The following is a 17,722-nucleotide window of genomic DNA, read 5'->3' as shown; positions in this document are numbered from 1 at the left end:
TTCGATTTAAAAGATGTTTTGAAAACTAGAAAGAGAGGAGAACAGGAATCTTAAAGCAACCCCTGCTCGTTTTGGGTTATTGGGCACGAAAAACGAGCACAAACAGAACTGGACAGACAAGAATAAACCGCGAAAACAGAGTGTTATTTCACTCTGTTTTTCGAGGGATTTCGTGTACTCTCAAGGGCAATTTGGCTCGTAAATCTTTGTCTAATATGTAGATGGATGTTATGTGGTTAATTAGGAACAAGAAACTCGAGTTTTGATGGAGGTTTGATGGAGGAACGAAAGGGTTTTCGAAGAGGACGCACAAACAGATCAGTTTGTGTGTCGGTTTTGTTTAGGATTTTTGAAGGATGTTTAGGGTTTGTTTCTGAGGTTTAAAGCTTGTGGGTGATGGTAGGATGTATGGAGAACTTAGAGGAATGAATGTATGGTGAAGGGGTGGTATTTATAAGGAGTTAAAGTAGGGTAAAAGAGAGGGAGAGGCAATCGGGCTTCATCCCGTATGGCTGCTGTCCAGCAGCTTTTGTGAGGGTTTGAGGGGGGTTTTCTTGGTGATTAAGCTAGGATAATATGGGTAGGATACTAGGGTATGGGTTAGAGTTAATGGGTACGGGTCTTCGTAGTGTTTGGAGCGGGTTTTGGGCTTGGGAATTGGCACGCAAAACAGGGGGCTGCATTGGTTATGCGCGGGCTGTTGGGGGGTGTTTGGGGATGGAATTTGGGCCGTGGATAGGGGGTTCGAACAAGGGTGGATGGGTAGAGGCTTAGGTTGGTTAGTGTACTCGATATTCGTGCCAAGTCGTAAAGAAAACGGGCCCAAAAACCGAGCTAAAATCGAGCTCAAAAACATGCTTCTAAAACGAGTTTTCTTCGCTTTTAAAATCGATTTTTCAAATCAATTAACACATTAAAATAAATGATTTTTCAAATCAAATATATTCATAAAATGATTTTTCAAATCAATTATTTATTTTATTTTCAATAAAATAAACTTGGGAAAATAAATTCAAAATAAAATAAAGTAAATTGAATTCACCTAAAAAACCATAATTTAAATATCATTTAAATTAATAAAATACTTCATCGACGACGCCCATTCTACATCGTAAAACGAACCCAAATAATGACAATGACAACTAAAGAATACATGTGTCCTATCATCATCGGGTGTTTGTCGGGTTCTCTATAAATTCCAATATCGACGGATACGGGTATCTACACAAGCAAATGATATGCGACGCAAAACCCTTCCCCAAACCAAATCGCACAATGTCCCCATTGTGCAAAATCATGTAATGAAGAAAAGAGAAATGGGAATTTGCGAGAAAATGAAAAAAAAAAACATGAAGTGAAAACAAGGAACTCACAAGACTTTAGGCACAGCAAAGGAAACCTCCCCAAACCAGCGTGAGCTAGGAGGTTTCAGTAGCCAGCAGTGCTACCAATAAGTACCTGAAAGACAAATAAAATACCACGCATAAAATCGAGAAGACAATTTTTGAAGCGGTAAATATGTGCACAAATGAGAAAATTAGAAGAAATAAATAATTTGACGGAAAATAAAGTGGAGTAGAAAACTCCCTTAAGTCCGTATATCGACCAAACACAGCAGGGGAGAGGTCGTGAACAGAGGTACAACAGCGTCCTTGGTCGATCGACTAAGAACGGCAGTCGATCGACCAATGTGTCAGGAACAGTAGCTCCTGGAAAGTGCAACTCAGTCGATCGACCAATGTAGCGGTCGATCGGTAAAAAATCTTTGTACTCCTTATTTCTTCGTATTTGCTCAATTACGTGAGCTAAAGAGGTCTAAAAAACCTGCTAATGCACAATAATACGCGCCCAAAATTGCGCAAGAACCCAAAGCAAAGTCTCAAACGTATAAAATCCTAAGCAAGCAAAATAATATGCGAAGTTTCGCGCACACAAAAGCAAGAAAAAGTGTCTAACAAAAGCAAATAAAAAGTTTGGAAAACATGTGATCAACTAGTAGTTGATCAACAACGGCCACGGAATGGCCCACTTCGTCGGCTTATGGCTACTAGAGGTAGCCTCAACAGTGCTTATCTTAGCAGTTGCACCCTTCTTAGCTTCCACGTCCGTATGGCTCAACGGATCAACACTTTCATCATCTCCCCAGTCAATGACCTCTTCTTACTCATCGGAATCCAAGTCGGACTCCCTTGTCTTGACCAACTCGTCATCAACTTCCTCGTCAGTGGCATAGCTAAGGCAACCAAGCCCTCCTCGTGAAATGATTGTCTTCTTCGCAGCTAGAGTGACCTGCAGCTCTTCCTTCCCCAAACCAGCTCCTGCATTGTCAGAAATAGACAAATCTTCCTCCAATTTGCTCCCAGTATGGGGCAGAGGGGTTACAACAGGAATAGAGATAGGTAAATCAGGAAGCACAAAGTACGATTTCTTGTCAGAAACCGTGTTACAAATCACAGGCCACATGGGGTCCTTTTTCTTAGCCGGTTGGGCAAAAACAATAGAATGCTTGCCCACTTTAAAAGTCAGGGTTCCTAGACCGACATCTATTACTGCACCAGCAGTGTGCAGAAATGGCCTACCCAAAATAATGGGAATATGGGCATCCTCAGGCATGTCAAGTACCACGAAGTCGACGGGGAAGAAAAACTTCCCTATTTGGACAGGGATGTCCTCCAAGACTCCTATTGGCTGGACCGCAGATCGGTCAGCCATCTGTACTGTCATATCTGTCACTGCGAACCTAGTCAATTTGAGCTTCCTAGCTAGACTCAAAGGCATGACGCTTATACTAGCTCCTAAGTCACATAATGCCTTCTCAATAGAGAAGGTACCTATATTGTAAGGAACAGAAAAGCTACCCGGGTCCTCTAGCTTGTGAGGTGCAGTGTGAGACAAGTAAGAGCATGACTCTTTAGTTAATGCGACAGTATGAACATGTTCAAGTGACTTTTTCTTAGACATGAGTTGTTTCATGAATTTAGTGTAGGCAGGCACTTGATTGACCAACTCAAGGAAAGGTACTTGTACATTCAAGCTACGAATTACTTTCTCAAATTTACTGAAAGATACCTGTTCCTTTGTCGGCACTAGTCTCTCCGGATATGGGGCTGTAAGAAGTACCTTAGCCCTCTCCTCTAAGTTGCGCATGCCGGCATCCGTGGACTTAAGCTGGAAGTCCACTACTTTCTCCTTGTTAAAGCTTGAACCCTCCTCAGACCGTCTCAAATGTGAGCCATTGACCGACATTGGGTCAAACTTTGGAATCGGGACGGACCCATCAGCACTCGGGCCTGGCCCTAACACCTTCGGTGTTGTCGTGCCCCGGAACAAATGATCCCTCAAGTTGTCGGGCATCGGAGGACAAAAAATCTCGCTATCAGCAGTGATCTTGGTCGATCGACCACTATCCTCAGTCGATCGACCGAGGTGTACAGTTCCAGAAGCTCCTGTAACCCGCATCTCAGTCGATCGACCGGGTATATCAGTCGATCGACTGATATACCTGGTAGACGCCTTTTTCTTTGAATTATTCGTTACAGCTTTGTTTTGACTCGGTTCCGCCTCATTCTTTTCAGGGGCATCCTCGACCATAGCAGGCCCCTCCAGGGTAGACCCACTCCTTAAAGTAATGGCATTTAGGGTCTCTTTCTGGTCAGTTTGAGTCGGTAAGTGTCCGGGAGCTCGAGTGGTGCTCTTACTAGCCAATTGAGCAATTTGGCTCTCTAGTAGCTTCATTCCGGCCTCTCTAGCTTGGGACTCCTTCAGCACCAAGTTCTTAAACTCAGCAAAATCATAACCATGGGATTGTTGTTGCTGCTGCGGCTCATAAGGGGGTTTTTGGTATTGTTGTTGCTTATGATGAGGGGGCACATAAGCTTGCTGCTGCTGCTGCTGTGGAGGTTGAGTCGGATTTAGAACATTCTGGCTACTCCACCTCAAGTTGGGGTGGACATTCGGCTCATAGTACGTGTTTGTCTGCCTATAGTGTTGAAAGGCAGCACAAGACTCGAAAGGACTGGGACAATTCTCTGAGACATGTCCCTCAGCTCCACATCTTCTACAGACGAAAGGACCGTCTGAAACAGCATTTACTTGGTTCATCCCACCTTTAGAAGCTCCTCCTAATTCATATTTGTCAAACCTTGCAGTGAGGGCTTCTAGTGCAGCAACAGAGGAAGATTCAGCAGCTCTCCTCTGGTTTCCTCTCGAATTCCCATATTCGGCCTTATGAGTGGCCAAATCATCGATAATCTTCCACCCCTTAGTCTCTCCCATGTTCTCAGCAAATCGGCCATTGGCTGCAGCATCCAATATGGCCCTCTGATCGTCATACAGTCCATTATAGAACTGATTGCACAAGCTCCATTTTTCGAACCCATGGTGCGGTATGGTTCGCACCAGTTTCTTGAAACGGACCCATGCTTCATGGAAGTTCTCATCTGGCCCTTGTTTAAAGCTCGTGATCTGAGCTCTAATGGCATTCGTCTTCGAGGCAGAGAAGTACTTTTTGTAGAATGCCAGGGCTAAGGAATTCCAGTCGGTGATCCCATGGGCGGCTCGGTCCAGATCTCTATACCACTCTCTTGCAGCGTCACGAAGAGAGAAAATGAACATGGTCTCCTTTATCTGATCTTGGGTCACACCGGCCGGCGGGGGTATAGAGCAGCAATAATCAATAAAAATCTCCATGTGCTTGGCTGCATCTTCATTTGCAGCTCCCCCGAACTGGTTTCTCTCAACCAGGTTAATGTAGGAAGGCTTTGGCTCGAATTTTCTCGCCTCCCCAGGTAGTTCGAATCCTTTGTAGAGATTCGCAGCTGTAGGCTCTGAGTGACTAGCAATGGTTGTTTCTTCAGCCATGACTGGGATTTCTAGAGAAGTAACTGTCTCAGCTGAAGAAATAGAGGCAGGAGATGTAAGTGGATCTCCTTCGAACAGAGCGTTCTCGTAGTAGCTTGACAGAGTACTCAGCTCTTCCTCTGTCGGTAATACCCTTTGTGATCGTCTCAACTCGCGCAAGGATTTATCGATCTCAGGATTTAATGGTACTAGTTCACCACCCTGTGACCTGCGCATAAGAAGAAACTACAAAAAGAATATAAGAAAAGTTTAAGGAACAGAAGTCCCTTAAACTAAAGAAAGACTAAATAAAAAAAATTAAAAATTAGAACAATTGCCTCACCTAAAGAACGGCGCCAAAATTTGATACCCGTCGTTGTGAGTACCAAAAATAAGATTTATAATTTCCTATTAAGACTAACCTAGGCTAGTGGTAACAGGGTCGAACCACAAGGAGGCAGACGTAATTTCTAGCTGTCTAATTCTAGTCTAAGGTAACGAGTGTATGGGTTGAGTTTAATTGGTCTATAGCTAAGAATAAATAAAGACAATAAACTAAAAAGACGGATTAAACAGATAAAGAAGGGGTACTAGGATGGTCGGTTCATTACGACTTGGCGGCAAAGATACTAAGTCGGTCTGAATCAAACACAAGTGAGGCGGGAAAACAAGAGGTCCTCTCGGTCCACTCTTAACAGATAGCATCTTTCGATCTCGCTATAAGTCCCTAATATCACTAATACTGACTCTCATCCCGAAAAGTGACTAACGGTCTATACTATACCTATCTTTCGATCTCAGCACAGTTTAGTCATTTTAATTGGTGGTCTAACAATTGTCCCTATCTTTCGATCTAATGGGTCAGTTATAAATTAAGCATCTAACTGGTCGCATGCATTCGATTCGTTAAATACAACATTAAAATCAATTAAAACGAAAGGTAATCTCACGTGGTCAGTCGATCGACCAGGTATGGCGGTCGATCGACTGACACGCGAATTCAATCCAAAACAATACTACGCCGCCTACGCTATAATTCGCCTACATCCTAGCACAATTGATTTAGCTACTCATACTAACATTGATAACAACAATGAAATTAACGAAATAGACAGAAGGTTTCATGCTTAAAACGAATGAACAAACAATTAACAATAAAGAGAATACGGTTTTGGGAGACTAACTAACAATTCCTATACTATCAATGCAATAAAGATGAACTGAAAATAGAGCAAGTGAATACCGAAATTGCAGAAGGATCGTAACGGAATGATTGAAATCATGACGAAAATCCAATGCGAAATAGTTTCCCAAACCCTAATTATTTCTAAGAACCGTATGTAAAACTTAATGTAAAAACTTGATGCAAAACTGATGTTTCTAGGTTACGTTATATAGCAACTAACGTAACTTTATTTCCTAAACCTAACATAACTTTGGGCTTCAAGATTCACGGTCTTTTAATTTCGCCAAATGCGGAATAGCAGTTTGGTCGATCGACTGCTAGGACTGGTCGATCGGCTGAATAGCAATGAACATTGGCTTCTGGAACCTGATGGTTGCTCGATCGACTGATGGTAGTGGTCGATCGACTGCTTGAGCTGCTACGTGACTTCTATAATCTCGTGGATTTGTCTTTTGGGCCTTGAATTGCGCACCAAGCTCGTTCCTTAAGCGAATACTTCACGTCAAATGCAATGCAAGATACTCGGGGATGGATTTAGCTCGATTTCCGATGGATTCTTCACATTTCTGCAATAATGTACAAAAATACGGAATTAGACGGAAATAGGGAGAAATGTAGCATAAACTACATGAATGAGCTCTGAAATGCGTGTAAAATGGGATGTAAGACATCATATAAAAGACACGCATCAGCAGTTAAATTGAGACGAGTCACAAGCAAACTTAGCGTTCATTAAGTTGACACGAGCAAAAAGCTCGGAAAGGACAGACATCTCGTGGTCAGTCAGAGGCGACACGACAGAGGAAGTGGCCCCTGGAACAGGCTCCAGGTTGTCACCTTTCATGGGAGTGGGGGTGACCCTAGTAGACTCAACCTCTGAATCAGCCACGACTTTGTGATAAAACAAGCGGGAAGGGGACCTTGGATCGGGACATCAGGAGTGTTAGGAGCTATGACAGACTCTGACTCCGACTCAGACTCAGACTCAGATCCTTCTTCACCTCCCTCCTTGAACATAGGGCCTTCTCCAGTCGTTATCTTGAGAGTGCGGCCTTGGCGATCGGTCCACTTGACGGTTTTCCTCCAGCCCTGGGTAGCTTTCTCCGGGTCAGTATCGGAGATCAAGGCGGTTGGATCAAATTGGTTGTCTTTCAGGGCGATGTTGATAATGTCCTCATAGTCGAGGTGTTTGACGTTATCTTCCCCAAATAGGAGTGTGACAACTTGACCGTCAAGGCATGGTGACGGTTTAGACTCGGTTGATGCAGCTTCGACGTTGTCGGGGATAAAGTAGCAGTCCTGGAAGATCTCCACTCCCGGGTATCTAGCCCTGGCCACAGAGTCATAGACCGGCTCTGGAAAGCCGTGGTAGAGTTCAGACTCTCCCTCGGGGACAAAGTGTCCGTTGAGAGTCAGGTGGTATGGACGGAGGATGACTCCGTGCTTCTTGCATTTTCGGATTAGGAGGTTCATCTCCTGGATGTCTTCATTGGTAGGTTCGTATCCCAGCCCAAAGGGAATGTTGGAGACCTTAGCCTTTTTCAAGGGAGGCAATGGGTCCTTCAGTGGATTGAGCGGCAAACCCGGGAAATAACCTTGACGCATCATGATACGGTTGATCGTGAGGTTGGTGAACGAGTCACACTCAGAGGTTGCCGATTCATTAGTTATGGCATTTACGGCTTGGAAACCCCACATTTCATTGTCGTCCTCCTCAATGACTTGGGAGGCTACCCCTCTTCTCATAGCTGCTTTGATTGGGGAAGCAGGGATCATGATCGTTTTCCCGTTGAAGGGGACCCTGATCATTTGGTGGAGCGTTGAGCTGACCGCCTTGACGGCGTGAATCCAGAGATATCCCAGGAGCATGTTGAAGGATGCGTCGATGTCGACCACTTGAAAACTAGTTTGTCTTTCTAGTGTCCCGGTTGCGACGGCCAAAGTGACTAGCCCAGCGACCTTGCGACGAGTTCCGTCATAGGCGCGTACTCCTTGATTCGTTGGTATTAAATCAAATTTCTTGACACCCAGCCTGTGGGCAGTTTTGAGAGGAATGACATTCACGGCGGAACCGTCATCCACGAGGATCATTGGTATATTCTTTTGGAGGCATTGTACGGTGATGTACAGGGCCAGGTTATGATTGGCTCCAAACAGGGGAATATCCTCGTCGGAGAAGACGACCGGGTTGCTCAAATTAGGGGCGTCTCTCGTCATGTGTGCCAATATTTCTTCTAGGGAAGAGGTGGAGGGCACGGTTAATTTTCTCAAGGCCTGCAGCAAGGCATGTTGATGCTCAAAAGACGTTGCGATTAGTTGCCAAATTGAGATTTCGGCTTTTGCTTTCTGGAGCTATTTCAGGATTGAGTTCTCGGGGGCCTTTGGCTGAGTGTCCACCTCTGGGACAATCTGGTCATTCGTTGTTGGAACGACCATTGAGTTGCTCGGATTCTGATAGGGACGTCTGGGCCGGGTGAGATGTCCGATTTCCTTCGTCCGCTTTTCCTTCCCCGGAATGACATAGACATCCTCAACCTCATCCCGCCATATGCCGTTAATTTCAGGGTCTCGAGGATACCTTGGAGGGGTATTCCTCGGTGGGTAGTTCTTGTGAGGAACATTTTTGTGAGGGCGATTTTTATGGTGGTAGTTATTTTGAGGGTAGTTATTTTGAGGGTAGTTATTTTGAAGGTGAATTTCGTGAGGTCAGTGCCAGAATGGTCGCGGGAGCACTCCATCCTGGGGCGGGTAGTTTTGAATGCTTGGGGAATTCTCCTTCGAACGCGGTGTTGGGGGATTGAAGATGAGTCGACGGTAGGCGTCGTCGAGTCGGGTGATTCTCTCGGAGAGGCTGGCTATGGCCTCTTCCACTTGCTGAAACATAGTGAGCATGGTGGCAGCACTGAACACGAACACTCCGACTGAAGGGTCCTTTTCCAGAACATTCACCTCGTCGTCAATCGGCAAGATGAGATGAGAGCAGTCTAGGGTCGGCTCATCGTCAGAGATGGCGTGAATTCCCAGGGGATTCGTTTTGTTGTTCGGTTTAGTTGGTGGGGGTATAGGCAAATCTCCCTTCTCAATCATGTCTTGAATGAGGTGCTTGAGTTTGAAGCAATTTTCGGTATCATGCCCTTTCCCTCGATGATACTGACAGTAGGCGTTGGGGTTGCAAAATCGGGATTTCTTGGCGTCGGCCGGGTTCGGGGTGGGCCCGATCGGTTGTAACTTCCCTTGGTCCATGAGCCTTTTCAAGGCACTTGCATAAGTCGACCCTATGTTGGTGGACACTCTCTGGGGGCGTTCAGTTTTCTTGGCAGATGGTTCGACGAGGTTGACCTCATCAATCTTGTTTGTCTGACAATAAGGGCGAGATCCGGTTGAGGTGGATCCTTGGTAACCCATGCCAGTGGTCTTTGCTAAGACACCCTTTCGGAGGTCGTCCTCAATACGTGTCCCCAGAATCTGCAGATCTTGAAAAGTTTTGAAATTCTGATACCTCAGTAGGTTGGCATAAACCGGGCGGAGGTTGTTGACAAATTTTTCCACCATAGTTGATTCACTCGGCCATCGATTAACCGAGTGCTCACCCTCCTCCAACGGGTTAGGAACTCAGTGAACCCTTCCTTGTCGTTTTGGGTTAGCACTTCGAGAGTACGGGTGTTGGCCTGGATCTCGACATTGTCGGCATACTATTTGGCAAACTCAACTGCGATCTCATCCCAAGTAGTAAGGTTTTTCGGATCCAAGGAGTAGTACCATTGGCGAGGAATCGGCTCCAGAGAGAATGGGAAAATCCGGGTAAAGAGCTCATGTTTGACCCCTTTAATGGCCATGTAGTCTTTGAAAGCACGGATGTGGTTGAGTGGGTCCTCCACTCCCTTGAACTTGGGCACATCAGTCAGGGTGAAGTTGTCAGGTAACTGGTCCCCAACAGGTTCGAACCTCCGGTTGTTCTCAAGATGGATATTGTTACCCCGGGCTAGGAGCTGTTCTTCCAAGAGTTTCAGCCTCTTCTCAGTTTCAGTCAGAGGTGAGGTATTATGTTCCCCAATTTCCTTGTTCTCCAGGGCGTCGATACGGGTCTCGACGCGATCCAGAGTGACCTTAAGAGCGGTAAGCAGGTTGGCTAGCTGATCAGTTGTGACATCTCTGTTGTTATCATTGTTGTTGTGGTTGACAGACGAAGTTGAAGACGGGGCCATGGCTCTGAGGCAGAAAAACGGCTCACATTACAACTCAATCCGACACAGTTCCAAGACTGAACGCAGACAACACAGAGGACGAGACAAAGATTGACTCAACAAGACGAGGTGACCGTGTGTGGTCCCTCGGTGCTGACTCGATTTATGACGTGACGGTGTTTGATCGAACCTTTGACACGAGTCCAACATGACGGCGTGACGCCATTGGACGGGTCTCGTGATGAGACGACTCATAAGTAAAGACCCATAAGTACGTTTGCTTTGAATCGATAGACACGAGGCGGAATTGGAATGGTGGACTGAAGTTTTCGAAAATGGGAATTTTCAAAAAGATTCATTTGTCGCTTAAATTAACGGCTTCCGAAGATAGAGATCTCCGCAAGTCGATCAATTGAAAAGGGTTGTCTTAATTTTATTTGCAAAAGACGGTTTGAGTTTGAGTCGGCTCGGAAAACAGTGTGTTGCTTCCCAAGACGGTTTTGAAATTCAAAATTGTATGTTTTGAAAATCGAGTTTGAAATGTTTGAAAAGGTCTCGGGGACGGTGCATGGTCCTCGGGATCCGAAAGTGTCTCGAAAAAAGGGTGTGTGCTTTTCTAGGGTTTTGAAAGAAAGCCATTGTCGGCGCGAAAACGGGTTAAAATCCGTGTCTAGACGCGGCGATTATAACGGCGTAAAAAGGTGATTTGAAATGGTTATACAAAACCGGGTTTGAAAATCGTCATTACGACGGCCTAGAAAGGCGTGTTGAAATGGTTATACAAAAGCGAGTTTGAAGATCGTCATTACGACGGCCTAGAAAGGCGTGTTGAAATGGTTATACAAAACCGAGTTTGAAAATCGTCATTATGACGGCCTAGAAAGGCGTGTTGAAATGGTTATACAAAACCGGGTTTGAAAATCGTCATTATGACGGCCTAGAAAGGCGTGTTGAAATGGTTATACAAAACCGAGTTTGAAAATCGTCATTACAACGGCCTAGAGAGGCGTGCATCGGTCGACGAAAGACCGAGGTTTGAAATGGCCATTATAACGGCGCAAAAAGGTGTTTTTGAAAGTTTGAAAATGACACGGAAGGACTTATGATCAAATAGTACATAAGCACTCACAGTTCATTATATTATGCATAATGCTGACACGGGTTTTGGCTTAAAAGGGTGGGTTACACACCAAGCAATCAAACCCCGATTTGCGAGAGGGATACCAATCCAAACAAAATATGTAAGGAGGGTGCCCTAGCCTCGTGCTCGAAAGTGATGAAAACTCTTTGACGAAACAAAAATGTTTAACGTCAATGGTATGCTTGACTCAATCGGGATTCGAAACGCGAGGATGAGAAAACTCACGCCGACGAAACGTTTTAGATCGCTCGGTTTCATCTCGGTAAGGGTCTCGAAATGATTAGAGATGTTCGGAGTCGCCACCAAGCATTTGTGGGATGCCTGGAACCCGTTCGAATTCCACTTTATACCTCAGTCAAATCGAAGCACAAAGTAGCGTTTGACATAGGTACCAAAGATAAGGAAATCGTCCCTCTTTAGCAGCCTATCTCTAGAATGACTCTCGTACGCCCTGGATAAGGTCGTCCACTATCCAAAGTTTCTGAGTAAGAGGTGAAGGTACGTATTGGGAAGCCCTTTAATCAGACACCCAATCTCGCCCGCGTGTAGCGGCCTCTACTGATCGATCTTGGTTGGTTGAATGCAAAAGTTGATAAAATGGTTTAAATGCATGAATGCGCATCCAATGATTTAAACCTAACATGTGAGAGCTTTCTAAGTCGGTTGATTTAATCTAAGTATCAAGTATAAGATGTCGAGTTGGATTAATGGTTGATTTGCATGCAAGACGGAAATTAAACATCCATTTACCGTATTAGGTTTAGGGTGCATAACATGATCCATTTGTCTTAGTAAGGCATTTTGCAAATATGGTTTTGAATAATCGAATAGTCATCTGATCCGTCCTATATCCGGGTTAGCCGGAGTCGGGATCGTCCTAGACTAATGTTGGAAGGGAACAGGCCCTGTACCAGACGGCTATAAGAGGCGCGAGCCAGCCGGCGGTGTAAGGGGCCTCCCTCAGGTTTTGAAAATGGGAAATGGGGAGCCTGCTTGAGGCACGGGTTAGCCAACGGTTGTATGCCGTGTTCTGACTATTTAGAAAACGTTATAAAACGTGTTGAAAATGGGTATTTGAACCCGGTTTGATTTTGAAAGGGTCGTTTAGACCGCATTTGTTGATTTGAAGAACTAGACTCGAATAATCATCATTATTTGATAATATTCGGTGTCGGGTTCAATTTGACAAACTTGACATGAATAGTTTTGAAAAATGATTATGGACTAATTATTTTAAGTCCATTTTGAATGTAATTAGTCGATACTCGTCATCGTACCCGGGTTAAAATCTGGCATGGTATGTAGAACCAAGGATGATTTTGTGTTGGTGACTAATATGTTTGTTTTAAAATGTGAGGAAAGGAAATAAAAGGCTTTAAAATACCTTCTAAATGTCATTAACCAAATATTATCACCGAAACACGGATTTAACCGTCATGTTATGAAGAACCAAGGGTGAAAAATGCTTTATGGTTAAAACATGTGAAATAAAACAAAAAGGTTTCGAAAATACTTGAAATGGTAAAAACCGATTACAAATATGAAAAATGGATTAAGGGAAATGACGAGAACAAACACGGTTGATTTCTGGTCTGAATACCCCATTTAGGCGCGAGCGATTGGCGACCTGGGGGCTTTCGCCTTAGACCAAAAATCAGTTTTGGCTCGTTTATTCCATATTTTGGTTCATGTTATGCATGTATTAGCATGTTAGAGTCATGAAACAAATGAAAACATAATAAAAGAGGATTTTTACACCCTCATACTTAGATGTTTGGTTATGGCGAGTGACCGATGTAAGTGTAACAACTCGTTTGATCGGAAAAAACTCGGTTTAAAACCGTTTTGGTAAGTAAAAAGAGTGTTTTAAAAGTTTAGTGATGGTGTAGTGGTCGAAATGGTCGGTCAAGTGGTTTAATGTACGATGATGGTACCAAACAATGTGTAAGGCTCGTGTTTACGATCGGTAGGTCGTAAATACGCGTCAAGTTGTGACTTAAGAAGTCGAGTCGAGAATTTTAAGGGAGAAAAGAGGGGGCGGACACTCGCGTCAGTCTCAAATGGGTGGCATTTGAGGGGTATTTATAGGAGAATGAGTGGTTGTGTGAGTTTTGAGCGACGTGGCCACCTGGGCTGCTCAAAGAGGCGCAAGCCACGTCGCGGGTCTTCGAGTTGTGTTGTCGCTTTCACAACAAACGCAATCATGATTTGTTCTAACCTAGGTTTTGTAGTCACATGTTTGGTACTTAACCATTCATGAATCCGGGAAAACTTAAGGTAGAAGGTTTGAAATGTTTGTTTTTTGTGGTTGACTCGGTTTGACTCGTTGTTGGAGTCGGGATTTGAATTTTTGAGTCGCTTTTTGGTCCGGTGTTGTTTTTGACTCTAGTTAGTGTCATCGCGACCCCGTCGTCGTGCATTAAACACTCCAGGTATTTTTGAAATGTTTTAAAATGTTTTATTTTCGAAATCGTTTTAAGTTTTCCGACGTAAAGTTGTACACAAACTGTCGATCAAACGCCGTGATTCCAAAACATGTTGTAGTCCGATAATCATCGTGTGTTTGTTGGAGTCTCAGCAGATACCGGGTATCTACAGCTCTTCCTTAGTATATCATAGAATAATCTGCATTTGTCCGAGGATCTCGAGATGAATCTGCTCAAAGCTGCTACCTTGCCAGTTAGTCTCTGCACGTCCTTTGGTGTTTCAGGTGACTCCAGCTGCAATACAGCTTTGATCTGTTTGATGATGGGTTCTATCCCCCTCTAGGTTATAATGTAACCTAAGAACTTATCGGAGGACACCCCAAAGGTGCATTTAGATGGGTTCAGCTTTATTTTGTATTCTCTAAGGGTGTTGAACGTTCCTGCTAGATGCCGCATGTGATCTGCAGCTTTTTCTGATTTTACCACCATATCATCAATATACACCTCCATGGTTCTTCCTATCTGTTATTTGAACATGCGGTTGACCAGCCTTTGATATATGGAGCCTGCATTCTTTAGGCCGAATGTCATTACATTGTAACAATATATTCCTCTTTCAGACATGAACACTGTCTTTTCCTGATCTGATGGATCCATCTTGATTTGATTGTACCCACTCCAGGCGTCTAGGAATGTCAACATCTCATGTCCAGCTGTCAAATCCACCATTGCATCGATGTGTGGTAGCGGGAAAGGATCCTTGGGGCATGCCTTGTTGAGGTCAGTGAAGTCCACGCACACTCTCCATTTTCTATTCTTCTTAGGTACCACTATTACGTTTGACAGCCACTCCGGGTATTTCACCTCTCTTATTTTGTTTGCTACCAGCAGGCTGTCTACCTCCTGGTTGATCACCTTATTTCTCTCAGCTGCGAACTTCCTTCGTCTCTGCTGGATGGGTTTGCATTTTGGGTTCACACTGAGTTTATGTGTTATGATGGACGGATCTATCCCTATCATGTTATCATGTGACCATGCAAAGCAGTCCATATTAGTCTGCAAAAATTCGATTAGGTGTTGTCTGAGGTCTCCTGTGCACCCGACTCCAATTAGCACGGTCTTCTCTAGGTGCAGCTTGTCCAGGTTGATCTTATCTAGCTCCTCAGCTGGAGGCTCAATGTATTCGTCCTGGACGTGTTGCTTCTGTAATTAATATGCTGGGGGGCTGGCAGTGCACTTCAGTGCTTTCTTATAGCAACTTTTAGCTTCCTTCTGGTCTCCTCGTATTGTTTCTACTCCCCATGGTGTGGGGAATTTTATGCATTGATGATATGTTGAGGGAACTGCCTTCATCAGGTGCAGCCATGGTCTTCCTAAAATGACGTTGTAGGTAGAGGGTCCATCTATGACTAAGTACCTAACCTGCTTGTTGACTCCTCCCACGTAGGTTGGGATTACTATCTCGCCCAATGAGCTGGCTGTCTCCCCACTGAACCCTACCAGCGAAATAGTCTTTTTCTGCAAATCCTTCTCGTTGACTCCCATGTTTTCTATGGTTTTCAACATGATTAGGTTGACCAAGCTACCAGTGTCTACCAGGACCTTTCTGACTGTGCAGTTGGCCATTGACAGGGTTATGATGAGTGAGTCGTGGTGCTCCTGCTCGTCACGCACATCTCCTTCGTCAAAAGCAACCGCAGGTAGATCACTATGAGAAATTCTGCAAGAAGTCTCTGGCCTATCTCCTTTGGTCTCAGTAGCACGCCTTTTGGCTGCCGAATATGTTAGCCCACTTATGTCTGAGCCGCCTGTTATCACGTTTATTATTTTGGTGCACTTGGGTGGGGTTGCAGGTTTTGTGGAACCCACCTTATCCTGCTATTTGCCCCCACGTGGTAATAGGTGGCTCAGATCTCCCTGTTCAATCAGGCGTCTGATCTCCCTACGCAATATATAGCAGTCTTCTGTGTTATGCTCGATGTCACAATGGAACTCGCACTTCTTCTTGCTGTCTTTTCGCCATGCTTGTTCTTCTACTGGTGGTCTGGGACATCTTACCCGGTTTCCTATCTCTCTGAGTGCTTTTAGGATTCCTCCGATGCCAGTTGTGAATCCATACTCCGCCAGTGTGGGGAGTTGTTGATTCTCCTCCCTGTTGTCCACCCTGTTAACTCCCCTCCCATATGGCCTGTATCTCTCATCCTTCTTGCTAGTTGACTGCTTCCTGCTTGATTTTTCTATGGCTGATGTGCTTGATATGCTTGGCGTACTTGGTATGCTAGCTTTGGCTAGGGTGTCCTCTTCCAGCCTGATTGCAGCTGCTGCGTTCTCTTGTACTACCTCGAAACTATGACAAGGATGCATAGTTAGCTGCTTGTATAGGTCAGATTCATGATGTAGGCCTCTTCCAAAGGCTTCTACTGCTGTCGACACGTCACATTCTCGTACCGCCACCTTCTCATTATTGAATCTGGTGTTGTATTCTCCAATGGTTTCGCCAGATCCCTGGACGATTCTGTACAAATCTCCCGCATGCTTCTACGGCTTCCGGCTGCTTGCAAATTGTTGAGTGAATGCGTTTACCAGGTCGGCAAACGTGGATATCGATTTGTTAACCAGGCCTATGAACCATCAGAGTGTGGTCCCGTCAACATGGATCCAAACCCTTACACATACAAGCTTCTTTTACTTGTCCTACTACCGTCACTGTCATCATTTTCTGCTTGTATTGGCTCATATAGTCAAAGGGATCTGTAGTGCCATCAAAGAGATGCATGTTTGGATTTGTGAATCCCTTTGGCATGGCGATAATGGGCATGGCATCCACGAACGGTGAGTCAGCATAACTGTCGGGTGCCACCTTTTCAAGTGGAGGTGGCAATCTTAGGACCCTACTCAGCATCTCCCTCAGCTCCAGGTACTGCTGGTTGGTTAGACTTCCGGAGTCTTGGTTTTGTCTCTCTGCTACCTGCTAGCTTGGGGTGCTGCTTCTTGGTCTGATCTCTTGAAGGTCCCGGTGTGGCGTGATGGCTAATGGTGTTGAGGTTACGAGTGTTCCTTGATGTCGGCTTACCTGCGGGCTACCTGCAGATCCTGCACCAGGTGTCTGATCAGTTACCACGAAATTATCAACTGGGAGGTTACCTAATTGTGCTTCCACGTGGCTGGCTGGCTGCCAGCTGTCTGGTGTGAGATATCCCAGTACTCGTGGAGTTATTCTTTCTTCTGATGATATTGCTGTCATATCCAATCTTGTCACCAGCTCGGCTGGTATTTGTCGAAGTTGACTCCTACTGCCTGATGCCCCCTGTGTTAGATCTATTACCGGAGCCCGACCTTCCCTCTCCCTGCTTGTTGGAGTGACGGACTGCTGCTTCAGAAAGTCTATCTGCGCCCAGAGTTCCCTGTCTCTTTTTCTTGCTTCAGCTTCAGGCTTTCCTCTAGTCTTCTCGCATATTCTCCATGGCCTTCTGAAGGTTTTCCACGCCAGCGAGCAGGATTTGCGTTGGACTGGGTGGTGGGGTGAGGCCTGAGCTTGTTGTACTTTTGTCCGATCTGGTCTGAGCTGTGGCAGCAAGAGATTTGGGAGGTAAAGATGTTTTTGCCACAGGTGGTGGTTCTTGAGGTGAGCCCAGGAGCCTGAGTTGATGCCATCAATGCCGGATTCTGAATAGGGTTTGGTGGTAACGACGGTTGGCCGCTCCCTGACACGGCTGTTGATGTTTGTTTGTCTATTACACGTTTAAGTAATCAACGATTGACGACCACAATGCCCCACGGTGGGCGCCAAACTGTTTAGGTAATTTTTACCGTATTTAGGTTTTATCAGGTCAATGCGGTCTTACTCGTTGTATATTGGTTGGACGTTTACGTCAATGCTAAATAATGAAATAAAGAACGTAATTAAAGGTGACACGTAAGATTTGGTGACGCGGAAAACTCAACG

General features: G+C 45.0%; 1 non-coding gene across 1 annotated transcript; it reads left to right on the top strand.

Moving 5' to 3' along the window:
- Positions 1 to 4,372: 4,372 nt before the first annotated feature.
- LOC141636309 (small nucleolar RNA R71) lies at positions 4,373 to 4,479 on the top strand. The gene has a single exon (XR_012540930.1). It is a non-coding gene; the product is annotated as a small nucleolar RNA R71 (small nucleolar RNA).
- The last annotated feature ends 13,243 nt before the right edge of the window (positions 4,480 to 17,722 follow it).

Source organism: Silene latifolia, chromosome Y (genome assembly GCF_048544455.1).
Source record: "Silene latifolia isolate original U9 population chromosome Y, ASM4854445v1, whole genome shotgun sequence".
Taxonomy (NCBI): Eukaryota; Viridiplantae; Streptophyta; class Magnoliopsida; order Caryophyllales; family Caryophyllaceae; genus Silene; species Silene latifolia.
Note: the sequence above shows the minus strand (reverse complement) of the source record. Positions and strands in the feature narration are given on the sequence as shown.